Below are 27,686 nucleotides of genomic sequence, written 5' to 3' on the forward strand. Positions count from 1 at the left end.
CACTTTGTGGGCCCATTTTTTGAGGTTGGCTCTGCATCTCGTGGTGCCAGAGCACAGTCTGTTCAGCGCCTTCCAAGTCGCCCCGTCTTCTGTGTGCCCAGGAGGGAGTCTCTCATTTGGTATCAAACATTGGTTGAGGTTCTGGGTTTGAGCCTGCCACTTTTGGAGTCTTGCTTGCTTGGGTGTTCCAGCTAGTATCTCTGTAGATCGTAGAAAACTATTTCTTGATTTATGTTGTTGATGTGCTGGCTGATACCCAAACAGGGGATGGGCTGGAGACGTCTCTGCCGTGGTCCTTTCACTATTGGCTGCTCTTTCCCGGCAGATGTCAGGTGGTGCAATACCGGCTAGACAGTGTAATTTCTCCCGTGGTGTAGGGCGCAGACATCCCGTGATAATGCGGCATGTCTCATTAAGAGCCACATCCACTGCTTTAGTGTGGTGAGATGTGTTCCACACTGGGCATGCGTAGTCAGTAGCAGAGTAGCACAGCGCAAGGGCAGATGTCTTCACTGTGTCTGGTTGTGATCCCCAGGTTGTGCCAGTTAGCTTTCGTATGATATTGTTTCTAGCGCCCACTTTTTGCTTGATGTTCAGGCAGTACTTCTTGTAGGTCAGAGCACGGTCCAGAGTGACTCCCAGGTATTTATTTATTTATTTATTTATTTATTTACATTATTTCTATCCCACCCATATCAGCCCGCAGGCGACTCAGGGCGGTCTACATATCGGCACAATTTGATGCCATCAATACATACATTCAAAAGCAAAGAAGTGGCGTCTCCGTACACCAGGAAGCAAAACCCCTTGAACTGCACAGATCTGGAGAACGGGGGTGAAAACATAATAATAATAATAATAATAATAATAATAATAATAATAATAATAATAATAATAATAACAACAACAACAACAACACAACAGCTTTATTTATACCCCACCACCATCTCCCCAAGGGAATTCGGGGCGGCTTATATGAGACCAAGCCCAAAAATTACAACAAAGCAAATATACAACATAAAAAATACAGCAATAAAATATAATGAAAATAATAATGCAAAAAAAAAATACAAACACACAATGCAATGTAAAACACAATGGGCAGGGCCAGTTGCAAAGATGAAAACGTTGAAAAACACTGACTGAGATGAGCAATCTAGTGTCTCTAGGAGGAGGGCCAGATGGGATGAGGCAATGGGGTTGGATTGCCCGAGAGGGAAACAGAGTGCGTCCGAGGGCATTTTAGGCAAGGTTTGGACAAAGTCAGGGACTGCTGTGCATTCATTGAAGGCACGCCAGAACAGCTAGCTTTTTAGGCTCTTCCTGAAGGCTGCCAGGGTGGGCACTTGCCTAATTTCCCTGGGAAGTGAGTTCCAGAGCTGAGGGACCACCACAGAGAAGGCCCTCTCCCTCATCCCCACCAGTCACGCTTGTGACGGAAGTGGGAGCGAGAGGAAGGTCTCCCCAGCAGATCAAAGGGATTGTGTAGGGTTGTAGAATCATAGAATCATAGAATCTAAGAGTTGGAAGAGACCTCATGGGCCATCCAGTCCAACCCCATTCTGCCAAGGAAATGTGGTCACGAAGGTAGGCGGATCCCAAACCGTTCAGGGCTTTGTAGGTAAGAACCTGCACGCGTGGCTTCTTCTTCTTCTTCCTCCCTTCTGGCTGCCTCTCTCTGAACTTGGAGGGCTGCTTGTGCCTGGAAATCCTCTCTTGTGCCAAGTTTGGTCCAGATCCATCATTGTTTGAGTCCACAGTGCTCTCTGGATGTAGGTGAACTACAACTCCCAAACTCAAGGTCAATGCCCACCAAAACCTTCCAGTATTTTCCGTTGGTCAAGGAAGCTCTGTGTGCCAAGTCTGGTTCAATTCCATCGTTGGTAGTGTTCAGAATGCTCTTTGATTGAAGGTGAGCTATACATCCCAGCAACTACAACTCCCAAATGTCAAGGCCTCCTGTTCTCTGGAGTCTTGGCTCTCCCTCCCAATTAGGTGTCGTCTGCAAACTTGATGATCTCCTGGCTTCCTTTGCCGAGAGTAGTTTGCAAGTTTGCAAGTCATCAAGTTTGCAGACGACACCAAATTGGGAGGGAGAGCCAATAGTCCAGAGGACAGGAGCAGAATTCAAAACGATCTTGACAGATTAGAGAGATGGGCCAAAACTAACAAAATGAAGTTCAACAGGGACAAATGCAAGATACTCCACTTTGGCAGAAAAAATGAAATGCAAAGATACAGAATGGGGGACAATGCCTGGCTCGAGAGCAGGACGTGTGAAAAAGATCTTGGAGTCCTCGTGGACAGGAAGGGGAACATGAGCCAGGAATGTGATATGGCGGCAAAAAAAGCCAATGGGATTTTGGCCTGCATCAAGAGGAGCCTAGTGTCTAGATCTAAGGAAGTGATGCTACCCCTCTATTCTGCCTTGGTTAGACCACATCTGGAATACTGTGTCCAATTCTGGGCACCACAATTCAAGAGAGATATTGACAAGCTGGAATGTGTCCAGAGGAGGGCGACTAAAATGATCAAGGGTCTGGAGAACAAGCCCTATGAGGAGCGGCTTAGGGAACTGGGCATGTTTAGCCTGAAGAAGAGAAGGCTGAGAGGAGATATGATGAGGGCCATGTATAAATATGTGAGAGGAAGCCACAGGGAGGAGGAGGGAGCAAGCTTGTTTTCTGCTTCCTTGGAGACTAGGATGTGGAACAATGGCTTCAAACTACAAGAGAGGAGATTCCATCTGAACATGAGGAAGAACTTCCTGACTGTGAGAGCCGTTCAGCAGTGGAACTCTCTGCCCCGGAGGGAGTGTGGCGGAGGCTCCTTCTTTGGAAGCTTTTAAGCAGAGGCTGGATGGCCATCTGCCAGGGGTGCTTTGAATGCAATATTCCTGCTTCTTGGCAGAATGGGGTTGGACTGGATGGCCCAGGAGGTCTCTTCCAACTTTGATTCTATGATTCTATGAGTAGGCCAGCGCATGGGCCGCTCTGCCCGTCAGGGGGAGCCCCAGGACTCCTTCGGAGACAGAAGAAGTGGGACTCTTGGCGGGTCTCCCCCCCCCCCCCCCCCCCCAATGTTTGCATGTTAATCTCCCCTTGAGAGCTGAGCTGTGAGCATTTCCCAGCCCACAAAGCCTCTCTTCCTGCCTGCCTGCCTGTTGGGTCTTGCTGTCTCTGCTGCCAGCCTTGGCTGTTGCTAAGGGAGTGTCCACACTGGGCAGCCTCTTCCTGGAAGGGCTTGGTCCTGGCTTCCTTCTTCCTCCAAGGCAATAGCCCTGGGCGCACGGCCGGTCTCTCTCTGCCTCATGAGCGCCTGCCAGGCACCCCGTTGCATCCAGCGAGATGCCAGGCTTTGCTCTTGGTTTCCCTTCTTCCTCTGGAGAAGACTTGGGAAGCTTCCTGGGAAGCAATGGTTTCCTCAGAGAGTCATAGAATCATAGAATCCAAGAGTTGGAAGAGACCTCATGGGCCATCCAGTCCAACCCCATTCTGCCAAGAAGCAGGAATATTGCATTCAAATCACCCCCCACAGATGGCCATCCAGCCTCTGCTTAAAAGCCTCCAAAGAAGGAGCCTCCACCACACTCCGGGGCAGAGAGTTCCACTGCTGAACGGCTCTCACAGTCAGGAAGTTCTTCCTCATGTTCAGATGGAAAATCCTCTTGGAGTTTGAAGCCATTCTTCCCTTGTGTCCTAGTCTCCAAGGAAGCAGAGAACAAGCTTGCTCCCTCCTCCTCCCTGTGGCTTCCTCTCACATATTTATACATGGCTATCATATCTCCTCTCAGCCTTCTCTTCTTCAGGCTAAACATGCCCAGTTCCCTAAGCCGCTCCTCATAGGGCTTGTTCTCCAGACCCTTGATCATTTTAGTCGCCCTCCTCTGGACACATTCCAGCTTAGAGTCAATATCTCTCTTGAATTGTGGTGCCCAGAATTGGACACAATATTCCAGGTGTGGTCTAACCAAAGCAGAATAGAGCATGGGGAGCATGACTTCCTTAGATCTAGACACTATGCTCCTCTTGATGCAGGCCAAAATCCCATTGGCCTTTTTTGCCGCCACATCACATTCCTGGCTCATGTTTAACTTGTTGTCCACGAGGACTCCAAGATCTTTTTCACACGTCCTGCTCTCGAGCCAGGCATTGTCCCCCATTCTGTATCTTTGCATTTCATTTTTTCTGCCAAAGTGGAGTATCTTGCATTTGTCCCTGTTGAACTTCATTTTGTTAGATGCCAGGCTTTGCTCTTGGTTTCCCTTCTTCCTCTGGAGAAGACTTGGGAAGCTTCCTGGGAAGCAAGAGTCAACTGAGCATGTTTTCCCCAGAGAGTCCTTTCCCCCCTTTCATTTTGGCACGATGCAACACGGCATCTGTTCCTGGGTGATATAAATGCCATTTCCTAATTGGTTCTATCATAGAAACATGGGAAAAGTTTACTAAACTGCCAAAACTTTGTATTGTCGAAGGCTTTCATGGCCGGAATCACTGGGTTGTTGTAGGTTTTTTCAGGCTATATGGCCATGGTCTAGAGGCATTCTCTCCTGACGTTTCGCCTGCATCTATGGCAAGCATCCCCAGAGGTAGTGAGGTCTGTTGGAAGTAGGAAAAAGGGTTTATATATCTGTGACATGACCAGGGTGGGACAAAGGACTCTTGTCTGCTGGAGCTAGGTGGGAATGTTTCAACTGACCACCTTGATTAGCATATAATGGGCTGACAGTGCCTAGAGCATACTTTTGTTGAGAGCTGATTAAATGTGCCTGATTGTTTCTCCTCTGTATTGTTGAAGGCTTTCATGGCTGGAATCACTGAGTTGTTGTAGGTTTTTTCGGGCTATATGGCCATGTTCCAGAGGCATTCTCTCCTGACGTTTCGCCTGCATCTCTGGCAAGCATCCCCAGAGGTAGTGAGGTCTGTTGGAAGTAGGAAAAAGGGTTTATATATCTGTGGAATGACCAGGGTGGGACAAAGGACTCTTGTCTGCTGGAGCTAGGTGGGAATGTTTCAACTGACCACCTTGGTTAGCATACAGGGTTAGTCAAAATGCATAGGCCAATAAGCCATTCAATTGAATGGCTTATTGGCCTATGCATTTTGACTAACCCTGTATAATGGCCTGACAGTGCCTAGAGCATACTTTTGTTGAGAGCTGATTAAATGTGCCTGATTGTTTCTCCTCTGTATTGTCGAAGGCTTTCATGGCCGGAATCACTGGGTTGTTGTAGGTTTTTTCAGGCTATATGGCCATGTTCTAGAGGCATTCTCTCCTGACATTTCCCCTGCATCTGTGGCAATCATCCCCAGAGGTAGTGAGGTCTGTTGGAACTAGGAAAAAGGGTTTATATATCTGTGGAATGACCAGGGTGGGACAAAGGACTCTTGTCTGCTGGAGCTAGGTGTGAATGTTTCAACTGACCACCTTGATTACCATTTGATTGCCTGGCAGTGCCTGGGGGAATCTTTTGTTGAGAGGTGATTAGATGTCCCAGATTGTTTCCTCTCTGTTGTTGTGCTGTTTTAGAGGTTTTTTTTAATACTGTTAGCCAGATTGTGTTCATTTTCATGGTCTCTTCCTTTCTGTTGAAATTGTTCACATGCTTCTTGTGGATTGCAATGGCTTCTCTGTGTAGCCTGACCTGGTGGTTGTTGGAGTGGTCCAGCATTTCTGTGTTCTCAAATATTCTGCTGTGTCCAGTTGGGTTCATCAGGTGCTCTGCTATGGCTGACTTCTCTGGTTGAAGGAGTCTGCAGTGCCTTTCATGTTCCTTGATTCGTGTCTGGGCCATTCTGTTGCTGTATTTGGGGGTCCCTTTGGAGACTTCTTGTCCCCCCTGCACAGTACATGGCAGACTCCTGCAGAAGTGAAAGGATCCCTCTTGTCCTTTGCTGAACGGAGCATTGGTTGGATTTTCTTGGTGGGTCTGGAGATTTTTATTTATTTATCGAGTCATCAGCAACCAGTCAATTATATTACATTTCTAACAGAACAAAGCAAACAAACAGACAAAATACAAAAATACAAAATACAGAATACAAAATTTGAGAGTTTGGTAGTTGATTAAATGTCCTTTGACCAGTATCTGGCCCCTTGGAGTGCCTCTGGTGTTACAATAAGAAGGTCCTCTATTGTGCATCATGTGGCAGGGCTCAGGTTGCATTGCAGCAGGTGGTCTCTGGTTTGCTCCTCTCCACACTCGCATGTCATGGATTCCACTTTGTGGCCCCATTTCTGAAGGTTGGCTCTCCATCTCGTGGTGCCCAAGCGCAGCCTGTTCAGCGCCTTCCAAGTCACCCCGTCTTCTTCTGTGTGCCCAGGGGGGAGTCTCTCATTTGGTATCAGCCATGGGTTGAGGTTCCGGGTTTGAGCCTGCCACTTTTGGACTCTCGCTTGCTGTGGTGTTCCAGCGAGTGTCTCTGTAGATCTTTGAAAACTATTTCTAGATTTAAGTCGTTGACGTGCTGGCTGATACCCAAACAGGGTCTGGAGATAGTTTGTATGTTGTGTTTCCTCATCAGCTTCCCTCTGTGGTCAGTGGTTCCCTTGTTCAAGTCTACATAGGGACCACCAAACACAGCGCACCTGATGAACCAACCAACCTCTCAACAAAAGATTGCCCCAGGCACTGCCAGGCCATCAAATGCTAATCAAAGTCGTCAGTTGAAACATTCCCACCTAGCTCCACATACAAGAGTCCTTTCTCCCACCCTGGTCATTATTCCACAGATCTATAAACCCATTTTCCTACTTCCAACAGACCTCACTACCTCTGAGGATGCTTGCCATAGATGTGGGCAAAATGTCAGGAGGGAATGCCTCTAGAACATGGCCATATAGCCTGAAAAAAACCTAGAACTACCCTGCCATAGCACATTTCGCTGTCGTTTTTACATGAATATCCAATCAGTGTCTGAACCAATTCTGCCTAGTATGTCTCCTTTCAAAGTCAGGACCACATAACTAAACGGGACAGGACACTTTCAGACCAGGAACAGAACATGTTTCCCATTTTGTGACGTAGTGTTGTGATCCATGGGCCCGACTCCCATTGAGCCTTGAGACAAGCTGGAATGTGTCCAGAGGAGAGTGACTAAAATGATAAAAGGTCTGGAGAACAAGCCCTATGAGGAGTGGCTTAACGAGCTGGGCATGTTTAGCCTGAAGAAGAGAAGGCTGAGAGGGGATATGATGATAGCCATGTATAAATATGTGAGAGGAAGCCACAGGGAGGAGGAGGGAGCAAGCTTCCTTTCTGCTTCCCTGGAGACTAGGACGCAATGGAGAAATGGCTTCAAACTACAAGAGAGGAGGTTCCATCTGAACATGAGGAAGAACTTCCTGACTGTGAGAGCCGTTCAGCAGTGGAACTCTCTGCCCCGGAGTGTGGTGGAGGCTCCTTCTTTGGAAGCTTTTAAGCAGAGGCTGGATGGCCATCTGTCAGGGGTGATTTGAATGCAATATTCCTGCTTCTTGGCAGAATGGGGGTGGACTGGATGATGGCCCACGAGGTATCTTCCAACTCTTTGATTCTATGATTCTACTGTCTGTAAGGGAATTCCTTGCAAAAGCAAACCACCCGCAGTGGCCTCCTTGCACGCCTTACGTCCTGTGGAAAGTCAGATGTTTTACGAACACACAGAAACAGAAAACCTGATTTCGTTAGAAATATATTTTGGGCTTTGGAATGTAACCCGCTTCCCAATTAATGTTGTTGGAACGGGATCAAGTAGGATATTTTCCGGCCCCAAAACACATCTGAAAAAGCGAGAGGGAAGAATGTTGCGTGCAGAAACCCTTTGCCCAAATATCCCGACCCGTCTGCACGCTCCCAGCTGGGTGTTTTCACGCAGGGGGTGCTTTTCCTGCATTGCCTCCCGCTGGGCGCCGGTTCCATCCTGGCTCTGTGCAACCAAACAGAGTTGCAGATGTATTGTCGAAGGCTTTCATGGCTGGAATCACTAGGTTCTTGTGGGTTTTTTCGGGCTATAGAGCCATGTTCTAGAGGCATTTCTCCTGACGTTTCGCCTGCATCTATGGCAAGCATCCTCAGAGGTAGTGAGGTCCCTCACTACCTCTGAGGATGCTTGCCATAGATGCAGGCGAAACGTCAGGAGAAATGCCTCTAGAACATGGCTCTATAGCCCGAAAAAACCCACAAGAACCTAGAGTTGCAGATTTCAGGGAGGTGTTTGGCTCAAGGCTCTGAGGCTGCCGCCTTTACTGGTGTCTAGTTGGGAAGGGGAATAAGGGGTCTCCATGGTTGGGGGGCAGGCTGAATGTGCAATTGCACACCAGCCTCGGAGCCAGGAAGGGGCTGAACATCAGTCCTTTCCCCAACTCCAGACTTCTGCCTGAAATCGCTGGTTGGCATGCCTTCTGTTTCATCATCCAAGTCAACACTTAGGCGGTGAGAGATTTAGGATAGAATCATAGAATCCTAGAATCAAAGAGTTGGAAGAGACCTCATGGGCCATCCAGTCCACCCCCATTCTGCCAAGAAGCAGGAATATTGCATTCAAATCACCCCTGACAGATGGCCATCCAGCCTCTGTTTAAAAGCCTCCAAAGAAGGAGCCTCCACCACACTCCCTCCGGGGCAGAGAGTTCCACTGCTGAACAGCTCTCACAGTCAGGAATCCTAGAGTGGGAAGTGACCACCTGGGCCATCATCCAGTCCAACCCCATTCTGCCAAGGAGCAGGAATATTGCATTCAAATCACCCCTGACAGATGGCCATCCAGCCTCTGCTTAAAAGCTTCCAAAGAAGGAGCCTCCACCACACTCCCTCCGGGGCAGAGAGTTCCACTGCTGAACGGCTCTCACAGTCAGGAAGTTCTTCCTCATGTTCAGATGGAATCTCCTCTCTTGTAGTTTGAAGCCATTGTTCCCTTGCGTCCTAGTCTCCAAGGAAGCAGAAAACAAGCTTGCTCCCTCCTCCTCCCTGTGGCTTCCTCTCACATATTTATACATGGCCCTCATCATATCTCCTCTCAGCCTTCTCTTCTTCAGACTAAACATGCCTAGTTCCCTAAGCCGCTCCTCATAGGGCTTGTTCTCCAGACCTTTTATCATTTGAGTCGCTCTCCTCTGGACACATTCCAGCTTGTCAATATCTCTCTTGAATTGTGGTGCCCAGAATTGGACACAATATTCCAGATGTGGTCTAACCAAAGCCGAATAGAGGGGTAGCATTACTTCCCTGGATCTAGACACTATGCTCCTCTTGATGCCTGAGGCCAAAATCCCATTGGCTTTTTTTGCCGCCACATCACATTGTTGACTCATGTTCACCTTCCTCCCCACGAGGACTCCAAGATCTTTTTCACACGTACTGCTCTCGAGCCAGGCATTGTCCCCCATTCTGTATCTTTGCATTTCATTTTTCCTGCCTAAGTGGAGTCTCTTGCATTTGTCACTGTTGAACTTCATTTTGTTAGTTTTGGCCCATCATCTCTCTAATCTGTCAAGATCGTTTTGAATTCTGCTCCTGTCCTCTGGAGTCTTGGCTCTCCCTCCCACTTTGGTGTCGTCTGCAAACTTGATGATCTTGCCTTCTAGCCCTTCATCTAAGTCGTTAATCCAGATGTTGAACAGGACCGGGCCCAGGACGGAACCCTGCGGCACTCCGCTCGTCACTTCTTTCCAAGATGAAGAGGAAGCATTCGTGAGCACTCTCTGTGTTCGTCCACTTAACCAATTACAGATCCACCTCACCATAGTTTTGCCTAGCCCAGAAAGGTCGTGTCCATAAGAGTGTCGTGTCTAGGCCAGGCCTGGGCAAACTTTGACCCTCCAGGCGTTTTGGACTTCAACTCCCACTATTTATTTATTTACTTACTATATTTGTATACCGCTTTTCTCAACCCTCGGGCGACTCAAAGCAGTTAACAATAGCAAAATTCGATGCTCAGAACAACATAAAACAGTTAAAAGCAATTAAAACAGTAGCATGTTAAGCAATCAATGATACATCAATAAACTTCTCATTAGCATCGCATAATTAGAATCAGGATCCAGTCTCATCCTCCAAATGTTCCATATTCCTATGTTCGTTACACTGCCTATTCAAATGCCTTCTCGAACAACCAGGTCTTCACTTCCCTCTGAAATACTAACAAGGAGGTGGCCAATCTAATATCTGTAGGAAGGGCGTTCCACAGCCAGGGGCCACCACTGAGAAGGCCCTGTCTCTCGTCCCCACCAGACATACTTGTGACGCAGGCGGGACCAAGAGCAGGGCCTCCCCAGACAATCTTAATGTCCTAACTGGTTCGTAGGAGGAGATGCGTTCGGACAGGTAAGTTGGGCCAGAACCGTTTAGGGCTTTATAGGCTAAAGCCAGCACTTTGAATTGTGCCCGGTAGCAGACTGGCAGCCAGTGGAGTTGGCGCAACAGAGGAGTGGTGTGCTCCCTGAGCATCACTCCCATTAGTAACCTGGCTGCCAACCATTGGACAGTCTTCAAAGGCATCCCCACGTAGAGAGCATTGCAGTAGTCTATATGGGATGTAACCAGAGCATGGAGTACCGTGGCCAAGTCAGACTTCCCAAGGTACAGGTGCAGCTGGTGCACAAGTTTTAACTGTGCGAACCGCCGAAACCCATAGGCTGTTAGGAATTGTGGGAGTTGAAGTCCAAAACTAGGCATGATCAATCCAGGGTCGTAAATGGTTCTAAAGTACTTACAAAACTAGAGGGCGCTGGCGCTTTGCATAGAAAGTGTTGCTCAAGTTCTGGTGGTGGAAATTTCAGAACTCTAACAAAACTTTCAAAATTTCATTATAAATGGCAGTTCTGTCATATAAATCGCCATTAACGAAATAATGAAATTTTTGAAGTTTTGTTAGAGTTCTGAAATTTTCACCAACAGAACTTTAGCAACTCTTTAGGAGCAAAGCACTAGCGTCCCCTAGTTTTGTAAGTACTCTGGAACCATTTAGAACCATGGCTTGCCCATGCCTATCCAAAACACCTGGAGGGCCCATTTGCCCAGGTCTGGTCTAGATCGAGGGAAGTCCCAGTCCCGCTCTCTTCGGCTTTGGCCAGGCCTCTTCTTCTCCTGGAACAATAAAACCTGTTTCCAGTTCTGGGCAAAGCCGTTCAAGGAAGAGGTGGAGAAGCTCTGAGGAACAGCTGTGGGAACCCAGTAGGCTGCTATGGTACCAAACTTGGCATTTGGGGGGCAGGCCCATGGAAATCCTTCAGGCCCAAGAAAGCCTGGTCCTCCAGTAAGAATTCCACCACATTTAAAGGGCCTGGGAAGCGGGAAAAAAGTGTTACTGTCGAAAAAGCATTCCCAGTGCCGAGCAGAGTAGCTGTCGTGTTGTTACCTGAAATGGAAACCCCAAAAGTTCGGGGCTCAGGTAAATGACCTCTTGCTCCCTCACTTGGCTTGGGAGACCCCGCCAGCATCTCCTCTTCCCACCACCACGTAATGGGTGCCAAGTACCAGGATCTCCTTTTCGGCCAAGCCCCTTGACTCCGTCCTGAGACTGGAATACAGATTCACCCCAAAGCCTGAGAGAAGGGGAGAAGCCTGTTTCCGTATTTGAAAGGGTGTCACATTGAGGCGGAGGAGGAGAGCAGCTTGTTTTCGGTATCATCGAATGCTTTCATGGCCGGAATCACTGGGTTGCTGTAAGTTTTGCAGGGTGTCTGGCCATGTTCCAGAAGCATTCCCTCCTGACGTTTTGCCTGCATCTAAGGTAGACATCCTCAGAAGTTGTGAGGTCTGTTGGAAGCTAGAAATGTTGGGTTTATATACCTGTAGAAGGTCCAGGTGGGGAAAAGAACTCTTGTCTGCTAGAGGTATGTGTGAACGTTGCAATTGGCTACCTTGATTCTCATTGAATGGCCTTGCAGCTTCAAAGTCTGGTTGCTTCCTGCCTGGGGGAATGTGTTGTTGAGCGGTATTAACGGGCCCTTGATTGTGTTGTCAAAAGCTTTTGTGGCCGGAATCACTGAGTTGCTGTAAGTTTTTCGGGCTGTCTGGCCATGTTCCAGAAGCATTCTCTCCTGACATTTTGCCTGCATCTAAAGCAGGCATCCTCAGAGGTTGTGAGGTCTGTTGGAAACTTGAAAACGTCAGGAGAGAATGCTTCTGGAACAAGGCCATATGGCCCAAAAAACTTACAGCAACCCAGCGTGTTTTCTGTGGATAAGACACAATGGAGTCTTGGGTTCAATCTGCAGGAGAAGAGGCTCCGCCTGAATTTTTAGGAAGACCTTCCTGTCAGGCCGAGCTGTTCAGCCTTGGAGTGAGTCTGCTGCTTCCTAGGAGGCCAGTGGAGTCTCCCTCCTCCTCCAAAAGCTTTCCATCTCTCGGAGGGGGGGGGGGTTCTGGTTGTGCCTTCCTTCCTAGCAAAAGGGGGTTGGGCTGGATGACCTTTGGGGTCATCTCCAGCCCTGTGTTTCTGCGATTCTGCCTCCTGTCTGGCCGGGCTGGCATCCTGGGGTGGTTGGAGCCTTTTGTCGGGTGCCTTTCTTTCCTTGGGGCCTGTTGGGACACGTCCCTTGGGCCCCCGACACCCAGCCCTTCCGTGTTGCAGCCGCATCCCTTCCATTCACCCGTAAGGCGTTGCTGTGTTTGCAGCCGTTGCCAGGTCTGTGGCTTTGTCTGGAGAGATTTGCACACACTCCCCACGCACTCCTCTCTCTTTGAGCCCACATCTCGGCTTGTTTTCCCTTTCCAAAGCCAAGGGAGAATGTTATTGACCCCCAGCAGGCTCTGGAAGCCTTCCTTTCAAGCAGGTGAGGACCAACTTGGGCCCTCCAGGTCTTTGGGGCTTCAACTCCCACAATTCCTCACAGCCTGTGGGAACTGAAGTCCAAAACACCTGGAGGGAGGGCCCAAGTTTGCCCAGGACGGCTCTAAAGCCAGGCCGCAGCCCCTCTCCATTTGTGCATTGTTTTGAATTACGATTTCAGTCCATTAACCGGTGCTCCTTGCAGGGAGCGGTCAACCCTCCTGTTCAAGGAGCTCCATTATTATTATTATTATTATTATTATTATTATTATTATTATTATTACTTTATTTGTACCTGGCTAGCATCTCCCGAAGGACTCAATGCGGCTTACACAGGCCAAGGCCTCAAAACACAATACAACAATACAATACCTAGAGCAAATTAAAAACAGTTAAGCAGAATAAACAACAGCAATAACAATACATCGAGACATCAAGACACTATAAAACTGGGCCAGGCCAGAGAAATGAGTACAAGATTAAAAGTGCTGATGTGGCAGGAGGTATATAGGATTATAAAGTAAGTGCAGTGTGTGGTGTGCAGTGATCTTAGTTCTACTAAAGTGCTTCTAGGACTTGGCATTGGGGTTCCTAATCTGAGAAGGTACATCGGAACAGCCAGGTCTTCAAGTTCTTTCTGAAGACTGCCAGTGAAGGGGCCTGTCTAAGATCTTTGAGGAGGGCGTTCCAGAGTTGGGGGACCACCACAGAAAAGGCCCTGTCTCAAGTCCCCACCAAGCGCGCTTGCGACGCGGGCGGGATCACGAGCAGGGCCTCTCCAGATGACCGGAGTGAACGTGTGGGTTCGTAGACGGAGATGCGGTCACGCAGGTAGGGTGGTCCCAAACCGTTCAGGGCTTTGTAGGTAAGCACCTGCACCTTGCGGTCACACAGGTAGGGTGGTCCCAAACCGTTCAGGGCTGCCATTCATTTTCCGGTCCCAATTCAAGGTGCAGGTTCTTACCTACAAAGCCCTGAACAGTTTGGGACCCGCCTACCTGCGTGACCGCATCTCTGTATAGGAACCCTTGCGATCTCTTTGATCATCTGGAGAGGCCCTGCTCTCGATCCCACCTGCATCGCAAGCGCGATTGGTGGGGACGAGAGAGAGGGCCTTTTCGGTGGTGGCACCCCAACTCTGGAACTCACTCCCTAAGGACATCAGGCAGGCCCCATCTCTGGCAGTCTTTAAGAGGAGCTTGAATTTATTTATTTATTTATTTATTTAGAACTTGTGTATCCCGGTCTTCTCACCTCCGTGGAGGGACTCAGGCCGTTTTCCAACAATAATATCGCAAGCAATCGTTTAAAAACATCACATTCCGTAATACACTAACACATAAAACACCAAAAATACAATCATATAATTACAATGGCCAAGTCGACACAATAAAATCGTTGTTTTCCCTTTTCGAAGCCAAGGGAGAACGTTGAAAACGTGGTTGTTCCAGTGTGCCTTCCCAGAATAATGAACCCTTAGCTGCACTTTGTCCTCTAAAGCACTTGACATTGATTTAGGTCTGCCCATAGGCCCCCACCAACGCCCCACCTCGTTATATCGTCCATGACCAGCATCATTTTAAATCTTAATTACATTTGGCCTAGCCATAGATTTTAAACGTGTGTTGTACTATTGTCAATCGCTTATGCTATTGTCTATGTGATTTATTTTAATTGCATGTATTGTTGTTGTTATTGCTTGTATTTTGTGTTGGCTGGGCCATAGAATCCTAGAATTGGATGAGACCACCTGGGCCATCTAGCCCAACCCCCTTCTGTCCTGCCCGAAAGGCATGATCAAAGCCCTCCCGACAGATGGCCACCCAGCCTCTGTTTGAAAGCCTGCAAGGAAGGAGCTTCCACCAGACTCGAGGCAGAGAGTTCCCCTGTTGGACAGTTCTCTTAACTGTTTTTTATACCGTGTTATTGTAGCATTGAATTTTTGCTGTTCTTGTTGTTAACTGCTGTGAGTCGCCTAAGGGCTGAGAACAGCGGTATACAAATAAAGTAAATAAATAAATAAATAAATTCTCAGTTGCAACTCAGAGTAAGCTTTGCCTTGCTTCCAAACACCAACACACAAGAGCTGTAGTTTTGTAGTTTATTGAGGAAAAAATCCAAGTCAAAATAAAGAATAACCATCGCAAAGTTCCAAAGATTAAGGTAAAATGCAGAATACAGTTCCAAAGATCTTCAGGTAAAAACAAAAGGCACAATCCTATAGGCAAAGTTCAAAACAGAGACCAAGGTACAAGCAAAGCCTTTGCCCCAAGAATCTCAGTGCAAGAAATCCCAAGCATGCTGCTTTCCAGCTAAGGTAATCCATGCAGCTTGCAGGCTAATAAGCTACATTGAACTGACGCTTTCCCTTAGTTTGCAAGAAGCCTAAATACCTTTCTAATATGAAAACATTATGCTCTCACCAACATGAAAGCATTGCAATGACCTTTCCCCGAGCTGGCTTCTCGTCTGCCAGCCAGGCGAGAACTCAGCCTGACCCACAAATCAAGACGAGCCTGCCGGGTCAGGTCACTATCAAGGCTTTCTGCACTTTCAGTATCAGCGTGGGAAGGAGGCAAAGGCCTCTCCACCTGTTTGCTATCTCCTTCGTTAAAATTCTTTTCTTCTGAGAACCGTTGTGTTGTTGACTCTCCACTGTCTGTGGGAGCCTCAGAAAAAGACCTAGAAGCAGGCCCAGAGATCTGAGGCAGGGAGAAAGAGCCAGGAATCTGAATCCCATCATCCTCATCATCAGGGAACATCTCAGCCACAACATTCTCTTTTGAGAACTGCCTCTTTTGAAAGGGATTTTGGGCTTTCAGTGCTCCCTCTGAAAGGGGCCTTCTCCCATCTCCCAAGTGACAATGGTTTGTCCTCTGGAGAAGGGATGCAAACTATGGGCACATGATGATGGTGGACAAAAACCACAGACATTGCTCTTTTCAATGGCGGTGCTCTTTGTGGGGGGGCACTTCTTGGGAAGCAGGGAAGGGAGGGGTGCTGCCCTCACAATCCGGGGCTCAAGAGGAGAGTGTGGCTGGCCTCCCGTTCCATTCATGTTCGGCACCTGGACCCGTGTTGCAGGCGAGTCCAGGCAATGTCCCGAACACAAAGCGCCCCCGGGACCCCTTCCCAGCAGCCGGGCACCTGCATTCCAATGCTCTGCATGGCCAGGTGGGCCGGCCCAGGAGGCGTAGACCACCCAGAGAGCGGCTGGCTGGCAGGTGGGCTTCCCTCATGGTTGCACCCAACTTCAGAGGCCGCTCCTTTGGGGCAGTGTTTCAGCGCATTCTTCCATCCAAGGCATTCTTCCATCCATGCCTATGATAGCCATGTATAAATATGTGAGAGGAAGCCACAGGGAGGAGGAGGGAGCAAGCTTGTTTTCTGCTTCCCTGGAGACTAGGATGCAATGGAACAATGGCTTCAAACTACGAGAGAGGAGATTCCATCTGAACATGAGGAAGAACTTTCTGACTGTGAGAGGCGTTCAGCAGTGGAACTCTCTGCCCCGGAGTGTGGTGGAGGCTCCTTCTTTGGAAGCTTTGAAACAGAGGCTGGGTGGCCATCTGTCAGGGGTGATTTGAATTCAATATTCCTGCTTCTTGGCAGAATGGGGTTGGACTGGATGATGGCCCAGGAGGTCTCTTCCAACTCTAGGATTCTATGAGGCTGGATGGCCATCTGTCGGGGGTGATTTGAATGCAATATTCCTGCTTCTTGGCAGAATGGGGTTGGACTGGATGAGGGCCCAGGCGGTCTCTTCCAACTCTAGGATTCTATGAGGCTGGATGGCCATCTGTCGGGGGTGATTTGAATTCAATATTCCTGCTTCTTGGCAGAATGGGGTTGGACTGGATGATGGCCCAGGAGGTCTCTTCCAACTCTAGGATTCTATGAGGCTGGATGGCCATCTGTCGGGGGTGATTTGAATGCAATATTCCTGCTTCTTGGCAGAATGGGGTTGGACTGGATGAGGGCCCAGGCGGTCTCTTCCAACTCTAGGATTCTATGAGGCTGGATGGCCATCTGTCGGGGGTGATTTGAATTCAATATTCCTGCTTCTTGGCAGAATGGGGTTGGACTGGATGATGGCCCAGGAGGTCTCTTCCAACTCTAGGATTCTATGAGGCTGGATGGCCATCTGTCGGGGGTGATTTGAATGCAATATTCCTGCTTCTTGGCAGAATGGGGTTGGACTGGATGATGGCCCAGGAGGTCTCTTCCAACTCTAGGATTCTATGAGGCTGGATGGCCATCTGTCGGGGGTGATTTGAATGCAATATTCCTGCTTCTTGGCAGAATGGGGTTGGACTGGAGGATGGCCCAGGCGGTCTCTTCCAACTCTAGGATTCTATGAGGCTGGATGGCCATCTGTCAGGGGTGCTTTGAGTGCAATATTCCTGCTTCTTGGCAGAATGATCAAGGGTCTGGAGAACAAGCCCTATGAGGAGCGGCTTAGGGAATTGGGCATGTTTAGCCTGAAGAAGAGAAGGCTGAGAGGAGATATGATGAGAGCCATGTATAAATATGTGAGAGGAAGCCACAGGGAGGAGGAGGAGGGAGCAAGCTTGTTTTCCGCTTCCTTGGAGACTAGGACGCAATGGAACAATGGCTTCAAACTACAAGAGAGGAGATTCCATCTGAACATGAGGAAGAACTTCCTGACTGTAAGGAGAGCCGTTCAGCAGTGGAACTCTCTGCCCCGGAGGGAGTGTGGTGGAGGCTCCTTCTTTGGAAGCTTCGAAACAGAGGCTGGATGGCCATCTGCCAGGGGTGCTTTGAATGCAATATTCCTGCTTCTTGGCAGAATGGGGTTGGACTGGATGATGGCCCAGGAGGTCTCTTCCAACTCTAGGATTCTATGAGGCTGGATGGCCATCTGTCGGGGGTGATTTGAATGCAATATTCCTGCTTCTTGGCAGAATGGGGTTGGACTGGATGATGGCCCAGGAGGTCTCTTCCAACTCTAGGATTCTATGAGGCTGGATGGCCATCTGTCGGGGGTGATTTGAATGCAATATTCCTGCTTCTTGGCAGAATGGGGTTGGACTGGATGATGGCCCAGGAGGTCTCTTCCAACTCTAGGATTCTATGAGGCTGGATGGCCATCTCTCGGGGGTGATTTGAATGGAACAGCAGGGAGCAGGAGGGCTCCCTCCCCTTATGCCCCATGTTTACATCCTCTTCTCCAAGCGAAATAGAATCAACTCCTTAAGCCGCTCCTCAGGGGGATCCAGGGCTTCCAGACCCCTGACTTCTCTAAACACCTCCCAGTGTGACCATATTCTAGAATTGTGCCCAGAACCAAAACGGAAGAGAGTGGGGCTCTGACGTCCCTCCATTTAGACTTCGGCCCTCCCTCCAGGTGTTTTGGACTCCAACTCCCACCATTCCTCACGGGCTCAGGCCCCTTCCTTTTCCCCCTCAGCCGCTTAAGCCTGAGCCCGTGAGGAATGGTGGGAGTTGGAGTCCAAAACACCTGGAGGGAGGGAGGGGGGCCCAAGTTTGCTCCTGGCTGATTTAGACACTGATGCAGCCTAGAATCACACATCCCACTCCTGTCCCCTTGGGTTCACCTTGTGGCCTACCAAGACCCCGAGACCCTTTCCCACAAACTGTCTCCAAGCCATTGGTCTCCTGCCTTAAATCTGTGCATGTCCTAAGTGCCTGGCCATTCATGTGTCACCACCACTGCGCACATCTCAGCAACTTTTCCCCAGCCCCTCTTTTTCCAGAAAGGCCTTTGTGGTGATTGATTCATGGGGGGGGGGGGGGGGGGCTTGCTGCCCTGTCATAAATCCCACCCGAAGGCTTTCTTGTTTGGGGACCCTCCCTTTGTCCCGGGTGGGCACCCTTGTTGCGCTAATGAGCTCATTGTTTAGGACCCCCCCCCCCTCTCCAGAGCCCCGAGCAGCCTGTTGACAGGCCCACCTTTCTGCCTGTTTGATGGACGGACGCGTTTGGAACAGGCGCCGCCTTTGTGAGCCCCCAAAGAAAAGGGCCTTTTCCAGCCGCTTCCGCCTTGACCCCCCTTTGTGCGCCCCAAACACGGCTGCTGCAGACAAGCGGGCCCTCCCCTGAGTTTTCTTTGGGCCTTTCTCTTCCCATCTGGTTTGGCAGCCCCAAGGAAGCCGCATTGTGCCTCTGCCCTCCCCACTGATCGATGGGACCCCCCTCTCTGTCTCTCTTGACTGGGAAGCCGCCTGGGGGGCTTCCCTCTCGCCTTCCTTCCACGCGCCCTTCCTGCTCCCCCTCCCCTCCTGCTCCTCCTTCTGACAAGAAGGCATGCGCTTGCAAAGGAGGAGCATTCTTGTGCATCATATCCTTCAGGCAGCATTGAGTTGGATCGTGGCCCTAGTGACATACGTAGGTAGGTAGGTAGGTAGGTAGGTAGGTAGATAGATAGATAGATAGATAGATAGATAGGAAGAGAGGGGGTGGGAAGATACAGGTAGACAAAGGAGAGAGAGAGAGACATATAGACAGATGAGAGAAAGAGAGAGATAGGATGAATGGATAGGCAGGTGGGTGGATCGATTGATAGGTGATGCAGAGAGAGAGAGAGAGATGAGAGGCACACCAATAGATGACAGATGCAAAGAGAGAGGTAGAATGGAGAGAAAGGAGAGGGGTGAGATAGGTGGTGCAGAGAGGGATGAGAAGCACACAGGTAGATAGAGATGCACAGACAGTGATAGAAAAAGGTAGGTGGGTGGGTGGGTGGGTGGATGGATAGATGGATGGATGGATGGATGGATGGATGGATGGATAGATAGATAGATAGATAGATAGATAGATAGATAGATAGATAGATAGATGATGGAGAGAGAGAGATGAGTGACACAAATAGATTAGAGAGACAGAATGTATAGAGAGTACAGAGAGAGAGAGAGATGAGAAGCACACAAATATTTTATTTATCGTGTCATCAGCAACCAGACATTTGTATTACATTTTTGACAGAACAAACACACAAACATACAAAAGACACAGAATTTGCAAACTTGGTAGTTGATTAGATGTCCTTTGACCAGTCTCTGTCCCCTTGGAGTGCCTCTGGTGTTGCCGCAAGGAGGTCCTCCCTTGTGCATCATGCGGCAGGGCTCAGGGTGCATTGCAGCAGGTGGTCAGTGGTTGGCTCCTCTCCGCACTCGCATGTCGTGGACTCCACTTTGTGGCCCCATTTCTGAAGGTTGGCTCTGCATCTCGTGGTGCCAGAGCGCAGTCTGTTCAGCGCCTTCCAAGTCGCCCAGTCCTCTGTGTGCCCAGGGGGGAGTCTCTCATTGGGTATCAGTTCTGGGTTTGAGCCTGCCACTTTTGGACTCTCGCTTGCTGAGGTGTTCCAGCGAGTGTCTCTGTAGATCTAAGAAAACTATTTCTTGATTTGAGTCATTGACGTGCTGGCTGATACCCAAACAGGGGATGAGCTGGAGATGTCTCTGCCTTGGTCCTTCCATGTGGCCCTAGTGACGTAGGTAGGTAGGTAGGTAGGTAGGTAGGTAGGTAGGTAGGTAGGTGGGTAGACAGACAGACAGACAGACAGATAGATAGATAGATAGATAGATAGGAAGAGAGGGGGTGGGAAGATACAGGTAGACAGAATAGAGATACAAAGAGAGGGATAGGATGAATGGATAGGCAGGTGGGTGGATCGATTGATAGGTGATGCAGAGAGAGAGAGAGAGATGAGAGGCACACCAATAGATGACAGATGCAAAGAGAGAGGTAGAATGGAGAGAGAGAGTGGGGAGGTGAGATAGGTGGTGCAGAGAGGGATGAGAAGCACACAGGTAGACAGATAGAGATGCAAAGAGAGTGATAAAAAAAGGTGGGTGGGTGGGTGGGTTGATGGATAGATAGATAGATAGATGATGCAGAGAGAGAGATGAGTGACACAAATAGATTAGAGATGCAAAGAGGGAGAGACAGAATGGATAGAGAGTGCAGAGAGAGAGAGAGATGAGAAGCACACAAATATTTTATTTATTGTGTCATCAGCAACCAGACATTTGTATTACATTTTTAACAAAAACAAACAAACAGACAAAACACAAAATTTGCAAGCTTGGTAGTTGACTAAATGTCCTTTGACCAGTATCTGTCCCCTTGGAGTGCCTCTGGTGTTGCTGCAAGAAGGTCCTCCCTTGTGCATCATGTGGCAGGGCTCAGGGTGCATTGCAGCAGGTGGTCTCTGGTTTGCTCCTCTCCACACTCGCTTGCCGAGGATTCCACTTTGTGGCCCCATTTCTGCATCTCGTGGTGCTAGAGCGCAGTCTGTTCAGCGCCTTCCAAGTCGCCCGGGGGGAGTCTCTCATTTGGTATCAGCCATGGATTGAGGTTCCGGGTTTGAGCCTGCCACTTTTGGACTCTTGCTTGCTGGTGTGTTCCACCGAGTGTCTCTGTAGATGATGAGAGTGGGGAAAAGTGCCTGTCTTCACTTCTGCTGTGCGCATGATCCAGCCTGGGCCTTGCACCAGAGAGAGGGATCTGCTCATTGGGGGAGCCAGGCCTTGGTGGCCCATTGAACCCAGGGCATCCCGACTGGGATCTGCAGGGGGCTTATGGGGCCTCCTTCCTTGTGAACCTCTAGCAAGAGGGCTCCATTGGCACCTGGTGGGATTTGCATGGCTGAGTGAAGCCCAGTGGGGTGGTCCTCCCAAGGCAGGCATGGGCCAACTTTGGCCCTCCCTCCATGTGTTTTACACTTCCTACCTGCTGTTAGGAAACACTTGGAGGAGGGCCAAAGTTGCCCCATGCCTATCCTGAGGGGTCTCCCAGTTCTCAAAGGACCCAGTGGTTTCTGGGAGCATTGCCTGTCATGTTAGCAGCCAAGTGGGCATCAAATGAAGGGGGAATATCCGTATTAGGGGAGGGGATTATGAAAGATATCCCCCTTTTTTCTCCTTCCTCATTCTGCATATACCACTGCATTCTCATGGCATTGAGCCTTGGAAACTATGGGGAAGGAAGGCCCTCTCACCCTTCGGAGGCCACTTCCCACCTGGAGCCGCCCTGCTTCCCGGGTGTTTGTTATGCACTGCTGCTCCCCCCCCCCCACCCCACAGAGTTCATTCATCCTAATTACAGATCAATTAGCCGCCCGCCCGGGAGCCTCCTTCATGCTGGTAATCAGGGGATTAATGGGGAGAGAAGGCGTGCCTGTGCGTGTGTGTCCAGGGTGCCGTTTCATGTGGGATCAAGGGCCTCCCGCGCATGAATGCGCCTCTCTTGTGCGGCCTTTCCGCTTCCCTTGTCAGGCGGGGCTTATGGGTAGCGCGGGCGGAGGGGGATTATGGGAATATTCATGACCGGAATGAATCCAGGCTGGGAGCCGATCATCCTTTGGGTAAACAGGGAGGAAGCATTCAATGTGGAGGAGGAAGAGGAGGAGGAGGGGGCCACCACCTCGGGGGTCTTTCATTGCGGCAAAGATGGAAGGAAGGGCTTTGTGCCACACGCACGCATGAACCCATGGAGGAGGAGGATGCCCTTCAGCATGTGCCCTCGGCCCCCCATCCTTAGCTCCGCAGAGAACAGCCCTATTTCATAGAATCATAGAATCAAAGAGTTGGAAGAGACCTCTTGGGCCATCATCCAGTCCAACCCCATTCTGCCAAGAAGCAGGAATATTGCATTCAAATCACCCCCGACAGATGGCCATCCAGCCTCTGCTTAAAAGCTTCCAAAGAAGGAGCCTCCACCACACTCCCTCCGGGGCAGAGAGTTCCACTGCTGAACGGCTCTCACAGTCAGGAAGTTCTTCCTCATGTTCAGATGGAATCTCCTCTCTTGTAGTTTGAAGCCATTGTTCCATTGCGTCCTAGTCTCCAAGGAAGCAGAAAGGAAGCTTGCTCAAGGCCGCACAAGAGAGGCGCATTCATGCGCGGGAGGCCCTTGATCCCACATGAAGGGGATGGAGGAAGGGCTTTGTGCCACACGCACACATGAACCCATGGAGGAGGAGGATGCCCTTCAGCATGTGCCCTCGGCCCCCCATCCTTGGCTCCGCAGAGAACAGCCCTATTTGTACCCTGCGTGACCGCATCACAGTCTACGAACCCACACGCTCACTCCGGTCATCAGGAGAGGCCCTGCTCATGATCCTGCCTGCATCGCAGGCGCGCCTGGCGGGGACGCGGGACAGGGCCTTCCCTGTGGTGGCCCCCCGCCTCTGGAATGCCCTCCCGAAAGATCTCAGACAGGCCCCTACCTTGGCGGTTTTCAGAAAGAACCTGAAAACCTGGCTGTTCCAACGTGCCTTCTCAGATTAGGGACCCCACTACCAAAGCCCAGAAGCACTTTAGTAGAGTCAAGATCACCCTCACCACACACTGCTCTTATATTTTAATCCCATATCCCTCTGACACTTCAGCACTTTTTAATCCTGTACCCCACTCCGGCCGGCTCAGTTTTTAATAATGTCCTGTTGTACTGCTATTGTTATTGTTTTCTGCTTTAACTGTTTATATTTGCTATGTATTGTACTGTTGTATTGTGTTGGGCTCCGGCCTGTTGTAAGCCGCATCGAATCCCTTGGGAGATGCTAGCGGGGTACAAAGAAAGTTATAATAATAATAATAATAATAATAATAATAATAATAATAATAATAACATTGGTATTTGGAAATCATGTGAAAAAGGAGGACTGAGACCAGAAAACTCGAATCTCAATCATACACACCTAAGACACATCTACACTGATACATACATACTAAACACACAACTTCCGGAACTATTCCATGAGCCTCACCTTCTTGCCTTGTTGGTGTTTCCCTCTGAGGATTCGGCTCCATTTGGACCAGATTCCCTCAAACTTATGAAGCAGAGGGATGGTTCACTCTGCCTCGGACTGTTGGGGGGCCAGGCTGTATTTTGAGAAAAACATTTATTTATTTGTTTGTTTGTTTGTTTGTTTGTTTGTTTGCTACCTGTGTCTACCGCCCCTCTCAGCCCGCAGGCAACTCAAGGCGGTTCACAAGGCAACAATTGAACGACATCATAAAAACATTAAAAAGCATTAACACATCAATTAAGACCATGACAATAGTAAAAACAATCATTTCATCTCCTCAATAAAAACATAATCCAAACTCATAATCCAATTGTTCCATAATCCTATGTCTAATTACACTGCCTTTTCAAACGCCTGCTCAAATAGCCAGGTTTTGACTTTTTTTCGGGAAGTCAAAAGGGAGGGGGCTGATCTAATGTCCCTAGGAAGCGTGTTCCATAGCCGAGGGGCCACCACTGAGAAGGCCCTGTCTCTCGTCACCGCCAAACGTATTTGTGACGCAGACGGGGTCAAGAGCAGGGCCTCCCTAGATGATCTTAATGTCCTAGATTGTCCATAATTCCTCTGTTCACTGCAGATATATTATTTGTACTGCAAAAACCATAAAAGAACAATACAGTATTTAAAAGGATGAACAATTTTAACCAACATAAACTTATCGAATCCTAGAGTGGGAAGAGACCTCCTGGGCCATCATCCAGTCCGACCCCATTCTGCCAAGAAGCAGGAATATTGCATTCAAAGCACCCCTGACAGATGGCCATCCAGCCTCTGTTTAAAAGCCTCCAAAGAAGGAGCCGCCACCACACTCCGGGGCAGAGAGTTCCACTGCTGAACAGCTCTCACAGTCATAGAATCATAGAATCAAAGCCTTGGAAGAGACCTCCTGGGCCATCATCCAGTCCAACCCCATTCTGCCAAGAAGCAGGAATATTGCATTCAAATCACCCCTGACAGATGGCCACCCAGCCCCTGTTTAAAAGCTTCCAAAGAAGGAGCCTCCACCACACTCCGGGCAGAGAGTTCCACTGCTGAACGGCTCTCACAGTCAGGAAGTTCTTCCTCATGTTCAGGTGGAATCTCCTCTCTTGTAGTTTGAAGCCATTGTTCCATTGCGTCCAAGTCTCCAAGGAAGCAGAAAACAAGCTTGCTCCCTCCTCCTCCCTGTGGCTTCCTCTCACATATTTATACATGGCTATCATATCTCCTCTCAGCCTTCTCTTCTTCCGGCTAAACATGCCCAGCTCCTTAAGCCGCTCCTCATAGGGCTTGTTCTCCAGACCCTTGATCATTTGAGTCGTCCTCCTCTGAAGGACCCTTTCCAGCTTACCAGTATTTCAATGGGAATGGTTGGCCTGCTTTTGGTTGATCAGATAGTCAAGTTAATTCAGACTGTTGTTGTTGTGTGACTTGAAGTTGCTACAGACTTAGGGTCTAAATCAGGGGTCCACAAACTTTTTAAACAGAGGGCCAGGTCACAATCCCTCAGACTGTTGGCAGGCCGGATTATAATTCAAAAAAATCATGCACACTTCAAATATCTTATTTGTAGTGCAAAAAACATTTTAAAACAATACAATTTTAACAAATAGAAACTTATTAGTATTTCAGTGGGAAGTGTGGCCTTCTTTTGGCTGATGAGATAGGATTGTTGTTGTTGTTGTGTGCTTTCAAGTAGTTTCATACTTAGGTTGACCCAGAGCGAGGTCCGGGTAAATGACCTTGGAGGGCCGCATCCGGCCCCCGGGCCTTAGTTTGAGGACCCCTGGTCTAAAGTTTAGGCCAGGGGTGGATAAATGATCTTGGAGGGCCACATCCGGCCCGGAGCCTTGGTTTGAGAACCCCTGCTCTACACAGTATTCTATAATCATGGCTTAATCCTAAATCTCCTTTCTCTCTCGGACTCCCCTGGTCCTCCTGTGGGACCCTCGGGTGGGTTTCTGGTGTGGCGCTGGGAGATCTAGAAATTCCAGGTTTGGAAACCATGCAGCTCTGTCATTCCCAGTTTCCCAATCCCAGAGTATGGGGAGGGCACACACTGTGTGTTTCATGCACACAAGTATGGAAAATACTGGGTGCAGGTTCTTACCTACAAAGCCCTTGAACGGTTTGGGATCTGCCTACCTGTGTGACCGCATTTCTGTGTATGAACCCACACGATCTCTTTGATCATCTGGAGAGGCCCTGCTCACGCTCCGCAGGTGTGATTGGTGGGGACGAAGGAGAGGGCCTTCTCGGTGGTGGCCCCTCAACTCTGGAATTCACTCCCTAAGGACATCAGGCAGGCCCCAACGCTGGCAGTCTTTGGGAGGAGCCTGAAAACGTGGTTGTTCCAGTGTGCCTTCCCAGAATAAGGAAAACTCTTAGCAATATGTCCTCAAATGCACTTTAATATGGATTTAGGATTGCCTGCACGCCCTCCTCTTTCTCTGAGAACCCTGTCCTAGTTCACCTCCTTGCTCATGCCCAGCATTTTTAAATTTTAATTATGACATTTGTCCTGGCCATGGGTTTTTAAATGCTGTATGTTATTTATTTATTTTATTTATTTATTATTTAAACTTATATGCCGCCACTCCCCTGGGGCTCGGAGCAGCTTACAAGAATGGCTAAAATCTAACAAAGTTTAAAAGCAATTTAAAACAATTTAAACAGCAATTGTTGTTGTTGTTGTTCATTCGTTCAGTCGTCTCCGACTCTTCGTGACCTCATGGACCAGCCTACGCCAGAGCTCCCTGTCAGCCGTTACCACCCCCAGCTCCTTCAAGGTCAGTCCAGTCACTTCAAGGATGCCATCCATCCATCTTGCCCTTGGTCGGCCCCTCTTCCTTTTGCCTTCCACTTTCCCCAGCATAATTGTCTTCTCTAGGCTTTCCTGTCTCCTCATGATGTGGCCAAAGTACTTCAACTTTGTCTCTAGTATCTTTCCCTCCAGTGAGCAGTCGGGCTTTATTTCCTGGAGGATGGACTGGTTGGATCTTCTCGCAGTCCAAGGCACTCTCAGCACTTTCCTCCAACACCACAGCTCAAAAGCATCGATCTTCCTTCGCTCAGCCTTCCCTAAGGTCCAGCTCTCACATCCGTAGGTGACTACAGGGAATACCATGGCTTTGACTAGGCGGATCTTTGTTGCCAGTCTGATGTCCCTACTCTTCACTATTTTATCGAGACTGGACATTGCTCTTCTCCCAAGAAGGAAGCGTCTTCTGATTTCCTGGCTACAGTCTGCATCTGCAGTAATCTTTGCACCTAGAAATACAAAGTCTGTCACGGCCTCCACGGTTTCTCCCTCTATTTTCCAGTTGTCCATCATTCTTGTTGCCATAATCTTGGTTTTTTTGACGTTTAGCTGCAACCCGGCTTTTGCACTTTCTTCTTTCACCTTGATTAGAAGGCTCCTCAGCTCCTCCTCGCTTTCGGCCATCAGAGTGGTGTCATCTGCATATCTGAGGTTGTTAATGTTTCTTCCAGCAATTTTCACCCCAGCTTTGCATTCATCCAGCCCCGCACATCCTCGCATGATGTGTTCTGCATACAAGTTAAAAAGGTTGGGTGAGAGTATGCAGCCTTGCCGTACGCCTTTCCCAATCTTGAACCAGTCTGTTGATCCGTGGTCAGTTCTGACTGTTGCTACTTGGTCCTTGTACAGATTCCTCAGGAGAGAGACAAGGTGGCTTGGTATGCCCATCCCACCAAGAACTTGCCACCATTTATTATGATCCACACAGTCAAAGGCTTTGGAATAGTAAATCAAACAGAAACAGATGTTTTTCTGAAACTCCCTGCCTTTCTCCATTCTCCAGCGGATATTGGCAATCTGGTCTCTCGTTCCTCTGCCTTTTCTAAACCCAGCTTGAACATCTGGCAACTCTCGCTCCATGTATTGCTGGAGTCTTCCTTGCAGGATCTTGAGCATTACCTTACTGGCATGAGAAATAAGGGCCACTGTACGGAAGTTGGAGCAGTCTTTCGCATTTCCCTTTTTTGGTATGGGGATATACGTTGATTTTTTCCAGTCTGATGGCCATTCTTGTGTTTTCCATATTTGCTGGCAAATGGCATGCATCACCTTGACAGCATCATCTTTTAAGATTTTAAACAGTTCAGCTGGGATCCCGTCGTCTCCTGCTGCCTTGTTG

At 49.1% G+C, this 27,686-nt stretch overlaps 1 protein-coding gene across 4 annotated transcripts in view; it reads left to right on the forward strand.

The window, feature by feature from the left end:
* Positions 1-27,686, forward strand: part of OPA1 (OPA1 mitochondrial dynamin like GTPase) — a 107,889-nt gene that overhangs the window by 74,654 nt on the left and 5,549 nt on the right. The gene's annotated exons all lie outside the window — the stretch shown is intronic.

This window comes from Anolis sagrei, chromosome 3, assembly GCF_037176765.1.
Source record: "Anolis sagrei isolate rAnoSag1 chromosome 3, rAnoSag1.mat, whole genome shotgun sequence".
Lineage (NCBI taxonomy): Eukaryota > Metazoa > Chordata > Lepidosauria > Squamata > Dactyloidae > Anolis > Anolis sagrei.